General features: G+C 43.0%; 2 long non-coding RNA genes across 3 annotated transcripts in view; one reads left to right on the top strand and one right to left on the bottom strand.

The window, feature by feature from the left end:
- LOC124104146 (uncharacterized) overlaps positions 1 to 13,476 on the bottom strand; it is a 44,971-nt gene that overhangs the window by 25,532 nt on the left and 5,963 nt on the right. For both annotated transcript variants that reach the window (XR_006855366.2, XR_009228350.1), the window contains exons 2-4: positions 7,935 to 8,140; positions 7,697 to 7,832; positions 808 to 2,702 (exon numbers count right to left, since the gene is read on the bottom strand). This is a non-coding gene — a long non-coding RNA (uncharacterized LOC124104146). The remainder of the gene's footprint in view (positions 1 to 807; positions 2,703 to 7,696; positions 7,833 to 7,934; positions 8,141 to 13,476) is intronic.
- LOC124104145 (uncharacterized) lies at positions 1,302 to 10,544 on the top strand. Its single transcript, XR_006855365.2, has 3 exons — positions 1,302 to 1,415; positions 3,570 to 3,764; positions 10,146 to 10,544. It is a non-coding gene; the product is annotated as an uncharacterized LOC124104145 (long non-coding RNA).

The raw sequence follows: 13,476 nt of genomic DNA on the forward strand, positions 1-13,476 counted from the left end.
AGACAGGACCTCACTAATTTGCTGAGGCTAGCCTTGAACTTGTGATCCTCCTGCCCAGGCTCCTGAGGGGCTGGGATTATAGGCATGCACCACCTCTACTTGTCCTTAACAAAAAGCACTGGGGGAGGGGGTGTTGAAAGAAGAGGAGATTCCCACAAATTAACAGGAGGCTGGAGGATTCGCCTGGGGCTAGGCAGGAGCCTGAGAGGCTCAGACCCTGGCCCTGAGGGCAGTAACCCATCTTACTTTGCTTGTGCATCCTTCACTCATAATAAAACACTTTTCTAAACCTGGGTCCTGTATCCACACCTGACAGGGGCATGAATGTTCAGAAGTCTAAACACTGAAAGCTGTCACTGCAGCTGGGGGCCCGACTGGTACACCCAGACCCACCTCTGCCCCCACCTTCCAGAAGCTATTCTCCAATAGAGAAGCCAAGACAGGCCACAAAGAACTGAACAGAATATGGAAAATACCCTGATAGGCTTCCAGATGTTTCTTGACCACCTTCACTGTGTACACAAAAATGTGACAAACATTCAAGGAAAGAGAAAATCCTCCTGTCCACAAAGTGTTGAGCTCCTGCAGGCTTCCAAAACAGGTCGAATCATGGAAGGTCTTGCTAAAGAGTTTGGATTTTTAATCCTGTGCGCAAGAAGGGCTGCCAAATGTTTTGTGTGTGTGTGTTCTTTTTTTTTTTTTTTTTTTGCTTCTGGGACTAAAAGGACCCAATTGTAGAGGAGGATAAGACTCATGGTTTCAGAGATCTTAGTCCATAGAAGGCTAGCTCCATGATAGAGCTCTTACCTTGAAGCCCTGGGTTTGATCCCTAGCTCCATTCCTCAGGGCTTGAAGTAAGGTAGAACATCATGGCATAATGGTGTGGCAGAGGGACAAGGCTCACAAGGGGATCAGAAAGCAGAGACTCCACTCTCCAGATACAAAATATATGCCCCATAGCCACACCCTCAATGCCTCGCCTCCTCCAGCCACCCTCCTGGGCTTCTGCCTCTCCTCCTCATTCTTTCCCAGCCTCTTTCTCCCTTTTCCCTATCTCTAAAAGCTGAAGTGCCTCAGACCTCCCCTGGAGCTGTCACCTCCATCCCCCGCAACACGAATAACCTCGAACTGCCCGCTTCTCTCCCTCCGCATTTCTGAACCGTAATCAGGAGTTTCCTTTCTCCAGACTCGCTCCTTCCCCAGAAACCCTATTTTGTATAAACCAATGAACAACTTGCACAGCCCTGAGCGCTTCTCCCCTGCACTCCTCCGCGACTTTCAGAGACAAAGCAGAGTCCCGCCATTTCTGGGCACTCTGCTGTTAACACTCAGGTCCCGCAGTGTCCAACCGAAACCCAACCAGGGCCACGGTTTTAAGATCAGATCTTCCACAAGATTTGAGACGTAAAATGAAGGTGAGATTAATTTTGGTAATACATTTTAACTTACCTAACATAGTCAGAATAGTATCATTTCAACATGTAATCAATATTTGAATAGGTTTCAACTTGTAATCAATTTTGGGGGGGAGAAGGGGAGTCCTGGGAGTTGAGCCCAGGGTGCTTAACCACAGAGCCACACCCTAGTGTGTCACTAAACTGCATAGGGCCTCGATAAATTGCTGAGGCTGGTCTCTAACTTGTGATCCTCCTGTCTCAGCCTCTCAAGAGGCTGGGATTATAGGCATGAGCCACCATGCCTGGCATGAAATCAATATTTTAAAAACCATCCATGTGATATTTTATCTTCTGAAATCTGTACTAAGTCGTTGACACTTACAGCGTCTCTCAGTTCAGACCAGCCACATTTCAAGTGCTCACAGCCAGCGGGCAGCTTTAGATCGCACAGCTAGAAACAGGCAAACTGCTTCTCAGTCTGGATTATCGTGATCATCTGCAGAATTCCGCTCTTGCTCTCCTGAAGGCATTTTCCCACACAGCAGCTAGAGTGAAGCTGCCAGATCATGTCACTTCCCTTTTCAAAACTTTCAGTGGTTTCCCACCAACTCTGAGAATAAACTTAGGGTCCTCTCCCTGGACTACACGACTACTATGCCTAGTAGCCAGACCCCTCTCCTTCCTCACCACCTATTACTCTGTCCCTCCCTTGGCTGCTTCACTGCCTGGTCCCACCCCTTCTTGCTGCCAGCCTGCCAAATGAGCCCCCAGCCCAGAACCTCCACCCCAGAGCTATTCCCTCCACCCAGAACATTCTTCCCACAATCTCAGCCTGTGCACCACCCGCTTCTCCTCATCCTGACCCAGCAGCAGTCCCTTCAGATCCTGGCAGGTGCATGCTGTGAGGGCTGCAGGGAGCTCAGGGAGGACTGGCTATCTTGGGCCCTCTCAGCCCAGATGTGCCATCCTCCCCTCCCTACACAAGTGGAGAGGACACTAGGATCTCAGCCAATTTCCTCAGGCTGTGCCTGGGAAGGAGCACAGTCCTTATCAGAGTCCCCAGATGTACTCAAGTATCTGCCCCCAGTCTGGGTGGCATAATGGGGACTGGGTGCAGGAACTTTTCAACTTCTCCTCTGATTTCTCCAGCCCAGATCTGCTGAGATCATAGTCTTGAAAGCCTTCAAGAACCCAGCTAGGGCTGGGGATGTGGCTCAAGCGGTAGCGCGCTCGTCTGGCATGCGTGCGGCCCGGGTTCGATCCTCAGCACCACATTACCAACAAAGATGTTGTGTCTGCCGGTAACTAAAAAAAAAATAAAATAAATTTTAAAAAAAGATTCCAGCTTGAACATGATGGCACATACCTGTAATCCCAGCCATTCTGGAGGCTGAGGCAGGAGGATTGCAAATTCCATGCCCGCCTCAGCAACTTAATGAGATTCTATCCCAAATTTTTAATTTTTTTTTAAAAAGGGCTGGGGAGATAGCACAATGGTAGAGCACTCCTGGATTCAACTCCCAGTACAAAGAAAAGGAGGGAAGGAAGGAAGTTAGTTTTCTGTTTTGCATTTCCATTTAAACACTGAGTATACAGCCAGTCATGGCAGCATGCACCTGTGATCCCAGCAATTTGGATGACTGAGGCAAAAGGATCTCAAGTTCAAGGCCAGCCTTGGCAACTAAGCAAGACCCTGTCTCAAAGTACAAAATACAAAAGGAATGAAGCTCAATCATAAAGCAACCCTGGGTTCAATTCCCAGGACTAGAGGGCAGGGTGGAACTGAGTACCCTCATGCATCTTTCCCTTGGATTTCTGGATCCTTTTTTTTTCTCCTTGTGGTGCTAGGGGTTGAACCCAGGTCCTTGTACATGCAAGGCAAGCACTCTACCAATTAAGCTATGTCCCCAGCCCCCATTCTGGATCCTATTCTAAAGGAATGAGATAGTTTACCAGCCAGGCGCAAGAGGAGCCACAGGATGTAGGACACTGTGGCCTTGGGAATGGGAGAGGTAGAATTCAGCATTATTATCCCACCACTTCTTGATAAGTATTTCTATTTAGAAGTATTTATCATGCCTCATAATAAAATGAAAGAGGAATGCTAAAAATGATCCAGAATACCATGGGACCACACTGCTGTGTGTTACAGAATTGTTTCTTGTTGCACAGCCTGTGACCTCTCAGTGAGGTAGATGTACAGATGCAGAAGGGCAGGCCCTGAGCCTTCTGGTTCCCTGCAGCTCTACCTGCTCCAGTCTCCTGACTCCTAGATTCAAGCCAATCGGCATCTGCAGATAAACACAGGGACAGCAGGAGGGCCTGCACCGGAGGCTGACCCAGGGACACATGTGTTCATACATCTAGGTGAGATTATCGCTGATCCCCACCTTGCCTGTACATTTGTTTATTGCAGCTTTATATGTTCAAAATCTCTTATACTTCTTTGATTAAATTCTAATTGCCATTTTGGGGGTCTTGGAAGCACCACCACAGAATCCTGGGGCTCCTGGCTACCCAGTTAAAAACCACCCGCTGAAAACATCAACAGTACTTATCTCCAGGTGGTGAGATCTTTGTTTTCTTTGTCGCGCTTATCTTTATTTTCTAAATAAAATGAGCCAGTGCAACTTGTCTTACTTTGTTTGAGTGGAAAGAAATCAATGTTGGAAGGACTTTTGACCCTGTGGTCCTATTGCTCTCTGCCCTCTTGTGTACTTTGTTCTCTTGCCACTGAGTGTTTGCCTGATTTTGTAAAGGGGGTCAGAAAGGCTTCAGAGAGTAAAGCTCACACACCGTTTTCCAGGTTGAGTGGTGTGGGAACATAGAGAGTGTGGCAATAATCACAGCTTGAGTGACTCCAAGAGGATAATTGAAAGAACTTCCTCAGTAAATGAAAGGCAACACTGATAGTTATTTTATGGAGACAGAATGAGTTTTAAAAGGGCAAAAGGGGGCTTGTTCAGTGGTAGAGCTTATGCATGAGGCCCTGGGTTCAATCCCCAGCACAAACAAATAGTATTAAAAAGGAATGAACAGAGACAACACGCAGGAAGCCCTGTGCACCACAAAGAGGTCACCAACACAGCAAGTAGCATCAACCAGCACTGAAGGGCTGTCTTCCCACTTCCGGTTCCAGCTCATAATCACCAAGTCAGGCATTCCTAAAGCCCTTTAACCACCACCGTCCCTCCCCAGCAACCAACTAAGATCTCTGAGCTGGGCCAAGTTCTCTATTATCAGAATCACTGGCCCACCACCTGAACAGGCTGTGGCCCCAGCCATGCAGGCCTAAATTCAGACATTTACAAATGTGTTTTGTGGAACAGAGAATTCAGAAGCATCTTAGGAGTGTCCAGCCATGAATAGCATGAGGACAGGGTAGCTGGTCTCTGAAAGCCCCTCTGCTACCATCTTTCACCACATGGGATCCAACCTCTGAGAGTTATAAAATGTTCCTTGCCTGTTATCTTCACTGATTTAGTAGCTTGTGTACACATTTCCCAACCACATGTGAGAACACTGGACAGGTGCCATTTTGCTTTAAAATTCAACAGACATATAACAGTGAAAGCTTAGGATTGTGACAACCCCTCTTCTCATCCCCACTCTCTCTCTCTTTCAATCTCTCTGGTACTAGGAACTGAACCCATGAACGCTCTACCGCTGAACTACACCCCAGCCTTTTTTTTTTTTTGAGACAGGGTCTCCCTAATTTGCCCAGGCTGGCCTTGAACTTGTGATCTTCCTACCTCAGCCTCTCAAATCATTGGGATTACAGGCGTGTACCACTATGCCTGGATCATGCCCTTTCTCTAACCCACCTCTCCCTCAACTAGTGTGACCCTAGAATCTCAGGTTAGAAAAAAAAAAAACTCGGTAGTAGTCTCCTTGTTTAGCTTCCCACTTGATGCTTGAATCATTTGAAAACTGGTCATCTCCGCTAGGACCTGTCCCACCCACCCCAGCCCCAGTAGCAGGCACTCCCAAGGTACTTCTTTTTTAGACAGTTATATGTTAAAAGTTTTCCTTTATGTGGAACCAAATACATAGCTTCCCAACTCTGCAATTCCTAAATCCAAAACGTCCTAAAATCTGAAAGTTTTTTAAGTCTTTTGATAGTAAATCCAATTCTGAACTGATCGGAGGCTATTTATCATTGTCATTTACCTCATCATGATTTATTGCAGAAATATCAATATGTTTGACTATGGATCCAATTGAAATGTTACATAGTCTATATGTACAATATCATCTTTCCAAACATTGAAAAATTGCAGTGCTTTGGAAAAGAGATTATGGACCTGAACCTGCTTCTCTAAATATGATGTTTAGGTATTCAATTTATTTTTTCCAACTGATCTATCTTTGATTAGAGAGGCAAATTAAACTCTTCTACTCCTTGTTTGCTCACCTGTTTTTTCTGTAATTTTAGATTCATAAATATTGTGCTTTGGAATTTGATATATAGATATCATAACTAGAATCCTTATTGTGATTCCCATTATAAAGTGCTTTTCTTCATCTCCACCATATGTGATATTAAAATTATGACCAGCGCTGGAGGTGGAGGTCAGAGGTAAAGCGCATGCTTTGCATGCGCAAGGCCCAAGCTTTAATCTCTAGCACCTCAAAAGAAAAAAGGAAAAACAAAAACAACAACAATAAAAACAATATGACCTGCGGCCTTTTTCTCTTTCTTTCTTTCTTTCTTTTCTCAACGTTTCTGAAAACACTTTGTCTTAAGCAGCCACTTGTCTGAGCACAGGATAAAGGTGGGTGCTGCCTAGAGATTCAATCTGATTATCTTTTTTTTTTTTCTCTTAAGAGGTGAATTAATCTTGCTTCAACATCTAGTGATATGTCAAATATAACAGCCTTAGTTCTGTCATATTAACATTGTTATACTTTCTGTTTTTGCAGTTTTAAAAAGCTATCACTAGCCAGGTACAGTGGCAAATATCTATAATCGGTGATTCAGAGGGCTGAGGCAGAAGGATCACAAGTTTGAGGCCAGCCTCAGCAATTTAGCCAAGCCCTAAGCAATTTGAGACCCTGTCTCAAAATAAAAAAATAAGAGCTGAGGATGTAGTTCAGCAGTAAGGTACCCCTGGGTTCAATCTCCAGTACCAAATAAATAAAAAGCTATCACTATATAATCCATTTTCTTTGTTTCTATAAATAATTCTCAACTTTTGGCAAGTTTTTCTTTTTCTTCTAGCTATTACTTTTTATTTTATTTTGGGAGGTACCAGGGATTGAACCCAGGGACACTGTACCACTAATCGCCCCCATCCCCCGCCTGTCCTGGATATACATTCTTTGTGCAACACTTTTTTTCCTTGAAGATCTTTTAAAGTATCACACCATCTTCTGGCATTGAAAGTCACTGTACAAAACTGAGACCAGCCTGATTTTCTTCCCTATAAATGACTTGATCATTATCTTTGAAGTGTAATGACTTTACTAGAATGTAAGTATCTCTAAGGTGACCCTCCTGATAATTTCCCCTGATATACGGTATAATTAATTTCCCCTGATATATGGTATAATGTCTTTGTTATTCTAGAAAATTATATCTTTATTCCAGCTGTTCGTGTTTCTATCAAATTTTGATTTTCTGCTTTGGAGGCTTCAATTTTTTGGTGTGGAAGGGTACTGGGGATTGACCTCAGGAGCACTCAACCACTGAGTCACATCCCCACCCCTGTTTTGTATTGTATTTACGGACAGGGTCTCACTAATTGCTTAGTGCCTCGCTTTTGCTGAGGCCGGGTTTTGAATTCGCCATCCTCCTGCCTCAGCCTCTCAAGCTGCTGGGATTACAGGCTTGTGCCACTGCACCCATCTTGGCGGCTTCAATTTTGTAGGTGCTGAATCTTCTGCTCCTTCGTTAACTTCTCCCATTCTACTTTGCCTTTCTCATTTTCCCCCCAAGTCCATTACTAAATGTTTTTTAAAATTGTTATTTGTACTCCTTCTGTTTCCTCTTTATTTCCCTGATACTTTGTTCTTCCCAATTCTGCAGCCCCTGCTTCATCTCCTCCCATCATCCCAAAAGCTAGTCCGTTTGCTGTTTCTCTTCAACTTTTCTTCTTTTTTTTAATATTTTTTTAGTTGTAGGTGGACCCAATATCTTTATTTTATTTTTATGTGGTGCTGAGAACCGAACCCAGTGCCTCACGCATGCTAGGCGAGCGCGCTACCACTTGAGCCATATCCCCAGCCCTCAAATTTTCATTTAAAAAAAAAATGCAAATCTACAGAATCATTGGAAGAACAATAGAGAATCCACATACCTTTCACACAGGTTCAGCAATTACCATTTTGCCATATCTTTGCTGCCTCAATATACACAAACAATGCACATGTGCATTTTTCCAAACCATTTTAAAATGAGTTGCCAACATCATGACACTTCATGAAAATTTTAGCCTAAAATAAGAACATTCTCCTGTATTACTACCATCTTAGTCCATTTCAGTTGCTATAACAAGTTACCATAGAAGGGGTGGCTTATAAGCAACAGAAACTTACTTCTTACAGTTCCAGATAATGGGAAGTCCAAGACCAAGGCACTGGCAGATTTGATGTCTGACAAGGGCCACATTCTGGTTCGTAGATGTCACCTTCTTGTTGTATCTTCCATGGTGGGTGGGACAAGGTAGCTCTATGAGGTCTTTGTTATAAGGCCTCAAATTCCATGAGGCCCAGCATGATCCAAGATCCCACCTCCCATTACACTGGTGATTAGGTTTCAACAAATGAATTTTGAAGGAAAACAAAAACATTTAGATCATAGTAAACACAACACTAATTTAATTGTAATTCCATAATATCATCTAGTATAAAATACATATTCAGATTTCCCCAATTATCCCAAAAATGTTTTTTATATTTTTTTTCAATTCATCTTCAATTATATATCCATATGGTTGTATCTTTATTCTCTTTTAATCTTGAATAGACCCCCAACATTTATTACATTTAGAGGTTTTTAAAATATTTTTTAGTTGTTGATAGATCTTTATTTTATTTATTTATGCATGGTGCTGAGAATTGAATGCAGGGCCTCACACATGCCAGGCAAGTGCATTACCACTGAGCCTCAGCCCCAGCCCCACATTTAGTTTTTTTTTTTAGTACATGCCAGCTATTGTAAAATGACTTGTCATCTAGATTTATCTGGTTGCTTCTTTATATTTCATTTGTTTTGTTTTCCTACTATTTACATTTCCAATAAATGACCAGCTATTTCTAAAGACTTGGTTAGATTCAGCTTAAGAATTATGACTCTGATGATATTATGTACATCCCATCAGGAGGCAAGTAAAATTCAGCTGTCTTGCTGTTAGTAATTTCAAGTTGAATCACTCAGTTAAGCTGTGTAACTGCTGGTTTCTCTGATGTAAAGGTATATACCTTCCCTCTTTAACTACTAATTAAATAATAACCTATGTAGTAATCCTGTGTTACCATATCAACATCCTGTTCACCAATTACATTTCACCAGAGGATTTTAGTATCTATTGATGATCCTGACCTTAAATCAATGATCATATTAGGGGTTACAAAATGTGATTTACATTTTACATCTTCCTTCATAAAAACAAGCACTTTTTAAAAATATTTTTTAGTTGTACATGGACACACAATATCTTTATTTATTTTTATATAGTGCTGAGGATCGAACCCAGTGCCTCATACATGCAAGGCAAGCACACTACCACTGAGCCACAGCCCCAGCCTGAAACAAGCACTATTTTAAAAAATGTTTTTAGTTGTAGATGGACACAACACCTTTATTATCTTATTTCTTTATTTTTATGTGGTGCTGAGGATCAAGCCCAGTGCCTCACATGTTAGGCAAGTGCTCTACCACTGAGCTACAACCCCAGCCCCTGAATTCACTTTTTATTTATTTGGGGTTGGTACCAGGGATTGAACTCAGTTGCACTTGACTACTGAGCCACATCCCCCGACCTACTTTTTTTTTTTTTTTTTACTTAGAGACAGGGTCTCACTGACTTGCTTAGCACCTTGCTTTTGCTGAAGCTAGCTTTTTTTTTTTTTTTTATAGTTGTAGTTGGACACAATATCTTTATTTATTTATTTTTATGTGGAGCTGAGGATCAAACCCAGAGCCTGGCACGTGCTAGGCAAGCACTCTACCCCTGAGCCACAGCCCCAGTCCCTGAGGCTGGCTTTGAGCTTGAGATCCTCCTGCCTCAGCCTCCTGGGTTGCTGGGATTACAGGTGTGCACCACCATTCCTAGCTCCCTGCATTCACTTTTTAAAGTTCAATTGCATAATGCTTGGAGAGTTGTCACATAGTCCAGCATAAGATTTTTTAGTGAGTTCAGTTGTTGGAAGTCTTTGCCACTCTTTTCTTCTTTCTCCCTTTGAATGGATTCAATTTGATGTTATGCATCACTCATCATTGGATGGGCAAGTAATTTGCAAGCAGCTTTGCCAGATAGCCTTCCCGGGGAAGCAGTGTTTCCCCGATCACCATCCACCACAGACAGACTGCTTTACACAACACTGCTCACCTGGGATACTTTGTGGAGACCCACATGAGGAACTAATGATAGCACAAATTCTTGCCTACTCTTCCCATTCAGAGGTGGAGTCTATTCCTCCTGTCCTTCAAATCTGGGATGCCCTTACTAACTTGGTTGGCAAACAGAATGTGCTGAAAATATGACAAGGTGGAGCTTCCACACTAGGTCATAAGATACCTTGCAGTTTCAGCCCAGGCCACTTGAAACAATTGCTCTGGGGGACATCAGCTACCATATAAGAAGTCTGACTACCCTGAAACCACTGAGGAAACCCAAGCTGACCATGTGGAGAGGACACAGAGAGATGCCTGACAACCCAGCCACCGGACTGTAAGTGAAGCAGCTTCAGACGACTCATCCTCAGCCACCATCTAACAGTAACCACATGAGAAACTCCAAAGGCCACCAGCTAAAGCCTGTCACATCCCAGAACTGTGAAAGATAGCAATAAATTGATGTTTCAAGTCACCAAATTTGGCAATGGTTTGCTACACTGCAATGAATAATGGAAATGCCCATTTCTGTTGGTGGCATGACCCTAACTGGGCTCTGCCATCAGCCTTGCTCAGGCCAGCTCCCATAACTGTGGTTACAAAAGAGGGAGATCACTTTTGCACTGGAGGTGACATCCTCCACCTTGTGGAGGTGTATATATTCCTGGAAATTTCCAACATCTGCCCCTGGGAGACCTCTCATTCTGTTCCACCTCTCCTCACCCTGCCCCTTTCTCTTTTGCAATCTCTGCCTGGTGACAGGCACTTTGGCAGCTTTTCATATATCCCAGAGTCTGAAAATTATATTTTCCTCTCATTTCACACACAAAAACAATCTTGCCTGGCCCCCACATTTTTCTTGTTGCTTTTGAATCATTTCCAGGAAAAGAAGAAGGAAATGCTAATTCCCACAGCTACTATATTTATTTATTTAGGTACTAGAGATTGAACCCAGGGGTGTTTAACCACAAAGCCACATCCCTAGCTTTTTTTAAAAATATATTTTATTTAGACACAGGGTCTTCCTGAGTTGCTTAGGACCTCACTAAGTTGCTGAGGTTGGCTTTGAACCCTCCATCCCCCTGATGCAGCCTTCCAAGTTACTAGGATTACAAGCAAGCATCACCATGCTCCACCATGCCCAGCTCTACAATTACTTCAGTACCACAAAGTCACTGCCACATGTTTTAGAATGTTTGTAAATGGGCCATCACCAATCACCTTGTGATAGACATTTAGGTTGTTCCCAGTATTTCTCTATTGCAAGCAATGCCAGAGTGAGATCCCTCTGCATAAATCCTTCTGAAGCACTCAGATACTTCTGCAGGATGATTTTCTACAAGTAGAATTTGGGGGTCATGGGAAATGGCCAATTAAAGATTTTTTTTAGTGTCCCTAGCTTTAAGTTTATTCAGCACAAAATAATCTCCTCCAACTTTACTGAAGTGGATGACCATGTCTACAGCCAAATCCACCTCTGAACAGGAACTCAGCTGCTACCCTAGGCCCAGCTTCAGCTTTCTTTTTTTTTTGGAGGGGTACCAGGGATTGAATTCAGGGGCACTCATGTACTGAGTCACATCCCAGACCTATCTGGTATTTTATTTAATTTAGAGACAGGGTCTCACTAAATTGCTTAGTAACTCCATTTTTGCTGTGGCTGGATTTGAACTCACAATCCTCCTGTCTCAACCTCCAGAGCCACTGGGATTACAGGTGTGCACTACCACGCCAGCTGAAGCTTCAGGTTTCTTGTCTGCACCAAAGGACATGGCACTCTGTGGGAATCTCTGCTGAATTCCCCTCTTATGGGTTCTTACAGGTCACTCACCCTCCAGACATTTGGCTAAGCCCTGCCAGGATACAGGCAGGATCTCAGGGGCAGTGGAGATCATCATGGACATACACAATACCTCTCTGGTAAAGTACCAGTAGAAAGGTCTCCAGCAAACTGTTCCTTAAGTAGCCTTGAGACCAGATAGACTGTGTGGTCTTTATGAATGAAGGCTAGGCACATTCCTGTCTGATAGCTCCAGGTGCATCAGAACATGGGCATCCTTTTTGGCTACCATCAACCACTCCTTAAAAAGGGGTTCAGAAATGGTGGCTCAGTTCTTCTTGGGCATCAACATCATGGTGGCTGAAAGATATGGGGAAGTGTTTCCATTTGGCCAAAGCTGAAGCTCAAGCCACTATAGTACATTCACTCGGCTACTACTACCCCATGAAATTGTTTGGTGACATGTTGCTTGAAAGAAGCAGTTGAGGCTTAAATGGAACAAATATGTAATCAGAGAGACTTTTCCATTCAAATTCTCAGATCTCAAAAAGCAAGGTAACTGCCTGGCATAGGGGGCATACATTTGTAATCTTAGTGACTTGGGAGGATAAGGCAGGAGGATCACATGTTCAAATCCAGCCTTAGCAACTTAGCAAGGCACTGAGCAACTTAGTGAGACCCTGTCTCAAGATAAAAATAAAAAAAGAACTGGGGGACTGGGGTGTGGCTCAGTGATAGAGCACTTGCCTAGCATGTGCGAGGCCCTGGGTTTAATCTTCAATACAACATAAAAATAAATAAATAATGTGCCCAACTACAACTAAAAAATAAATATTAAAAGAGAGAGAGAGAGAGAGAGAGAGAGAGAATGAGAACTGGGGATGTGTCTCAGTGGTTAAGTGTCCCTGGGTTCCACCCCTGGTATCAAAAAAAAAAAAAAAAAAAAAAAAAAAACCTAGGTAACTAGGAAGATAAGATGAGGTGGAAGTGGGACATGGAGCCAGGGTATGAATACCAGGTCTACCACCAAGTTGTATGAATTGGGGCAATTAAATAATGTCTCTGTGCAGGGTGTGGTGGCACATACCTGTAATTGCAGCAGCTCAGGAGGCTGAGGCAGGAGGATTGTGGGTTCAAATCCACCCTCAGCAACTTAGCAAGGCACTCAACAACACAGTGAGAACCTATCTCGAAATAAAATACAAAATAGGGCTGGAGGAGCTAAGGTTGTGGCTCAGTGGTAGAGCGCTTGCCTAGTCTGTGTAAGGCCCTGGGTTTGATCCTCAGCACCACATAAAGATAAATAAATAAAGTAAAGGTATTGTATCTATCTACAACTGCAAAAAAGAAAAAAAATTTTTTTAAAAAGGCTGGGGTTGTAGCCCAGTGGTTAAGTGCCCCTGAGTTCAATCCCTCATACCAAAAATTAAAAATTAAAACAATTTTTAAAATGTAATATCTCTGAGCCTTTTCCTTCCTCCTCATCTGTAAAATAAGACTAGTCGTAGTAACTGTTTCACAACATTTTTCTGAGGACTAAATAAGAAATGAAGTCACAGAGTCTGTGTATGTATTAATAATACACAAGAGATCCCCTTATCCCCTAAATTTTTATGAAATCAGAGTAGGTACAGAAAAGAATGGATGTCATTAGCTCTTTAGAAGAGATTTTTCCGTTCTCTACAAAGGCACATTGCTAGGAACAGAATTGGTAGGAGAGGAGTAGAAAGAGGGGTAACCAG

This window comes from Marmota monax, unplaced genomic scaffold, assembly GCF_021218885.2.
Source record: "Marmota monax isolate L192 unplaced genomic scaffold, Marmota_monax_Labrador192_F-V1.1 WCK01_AAM20220418_F8-fsc00001, whole genome shotgun sequence".
Lineage (NCBI taxonomy): Eukaryota > Metazoa > Chordata > Mammalia > Rodentia > Sciuridae > Marmota > Marmota monax.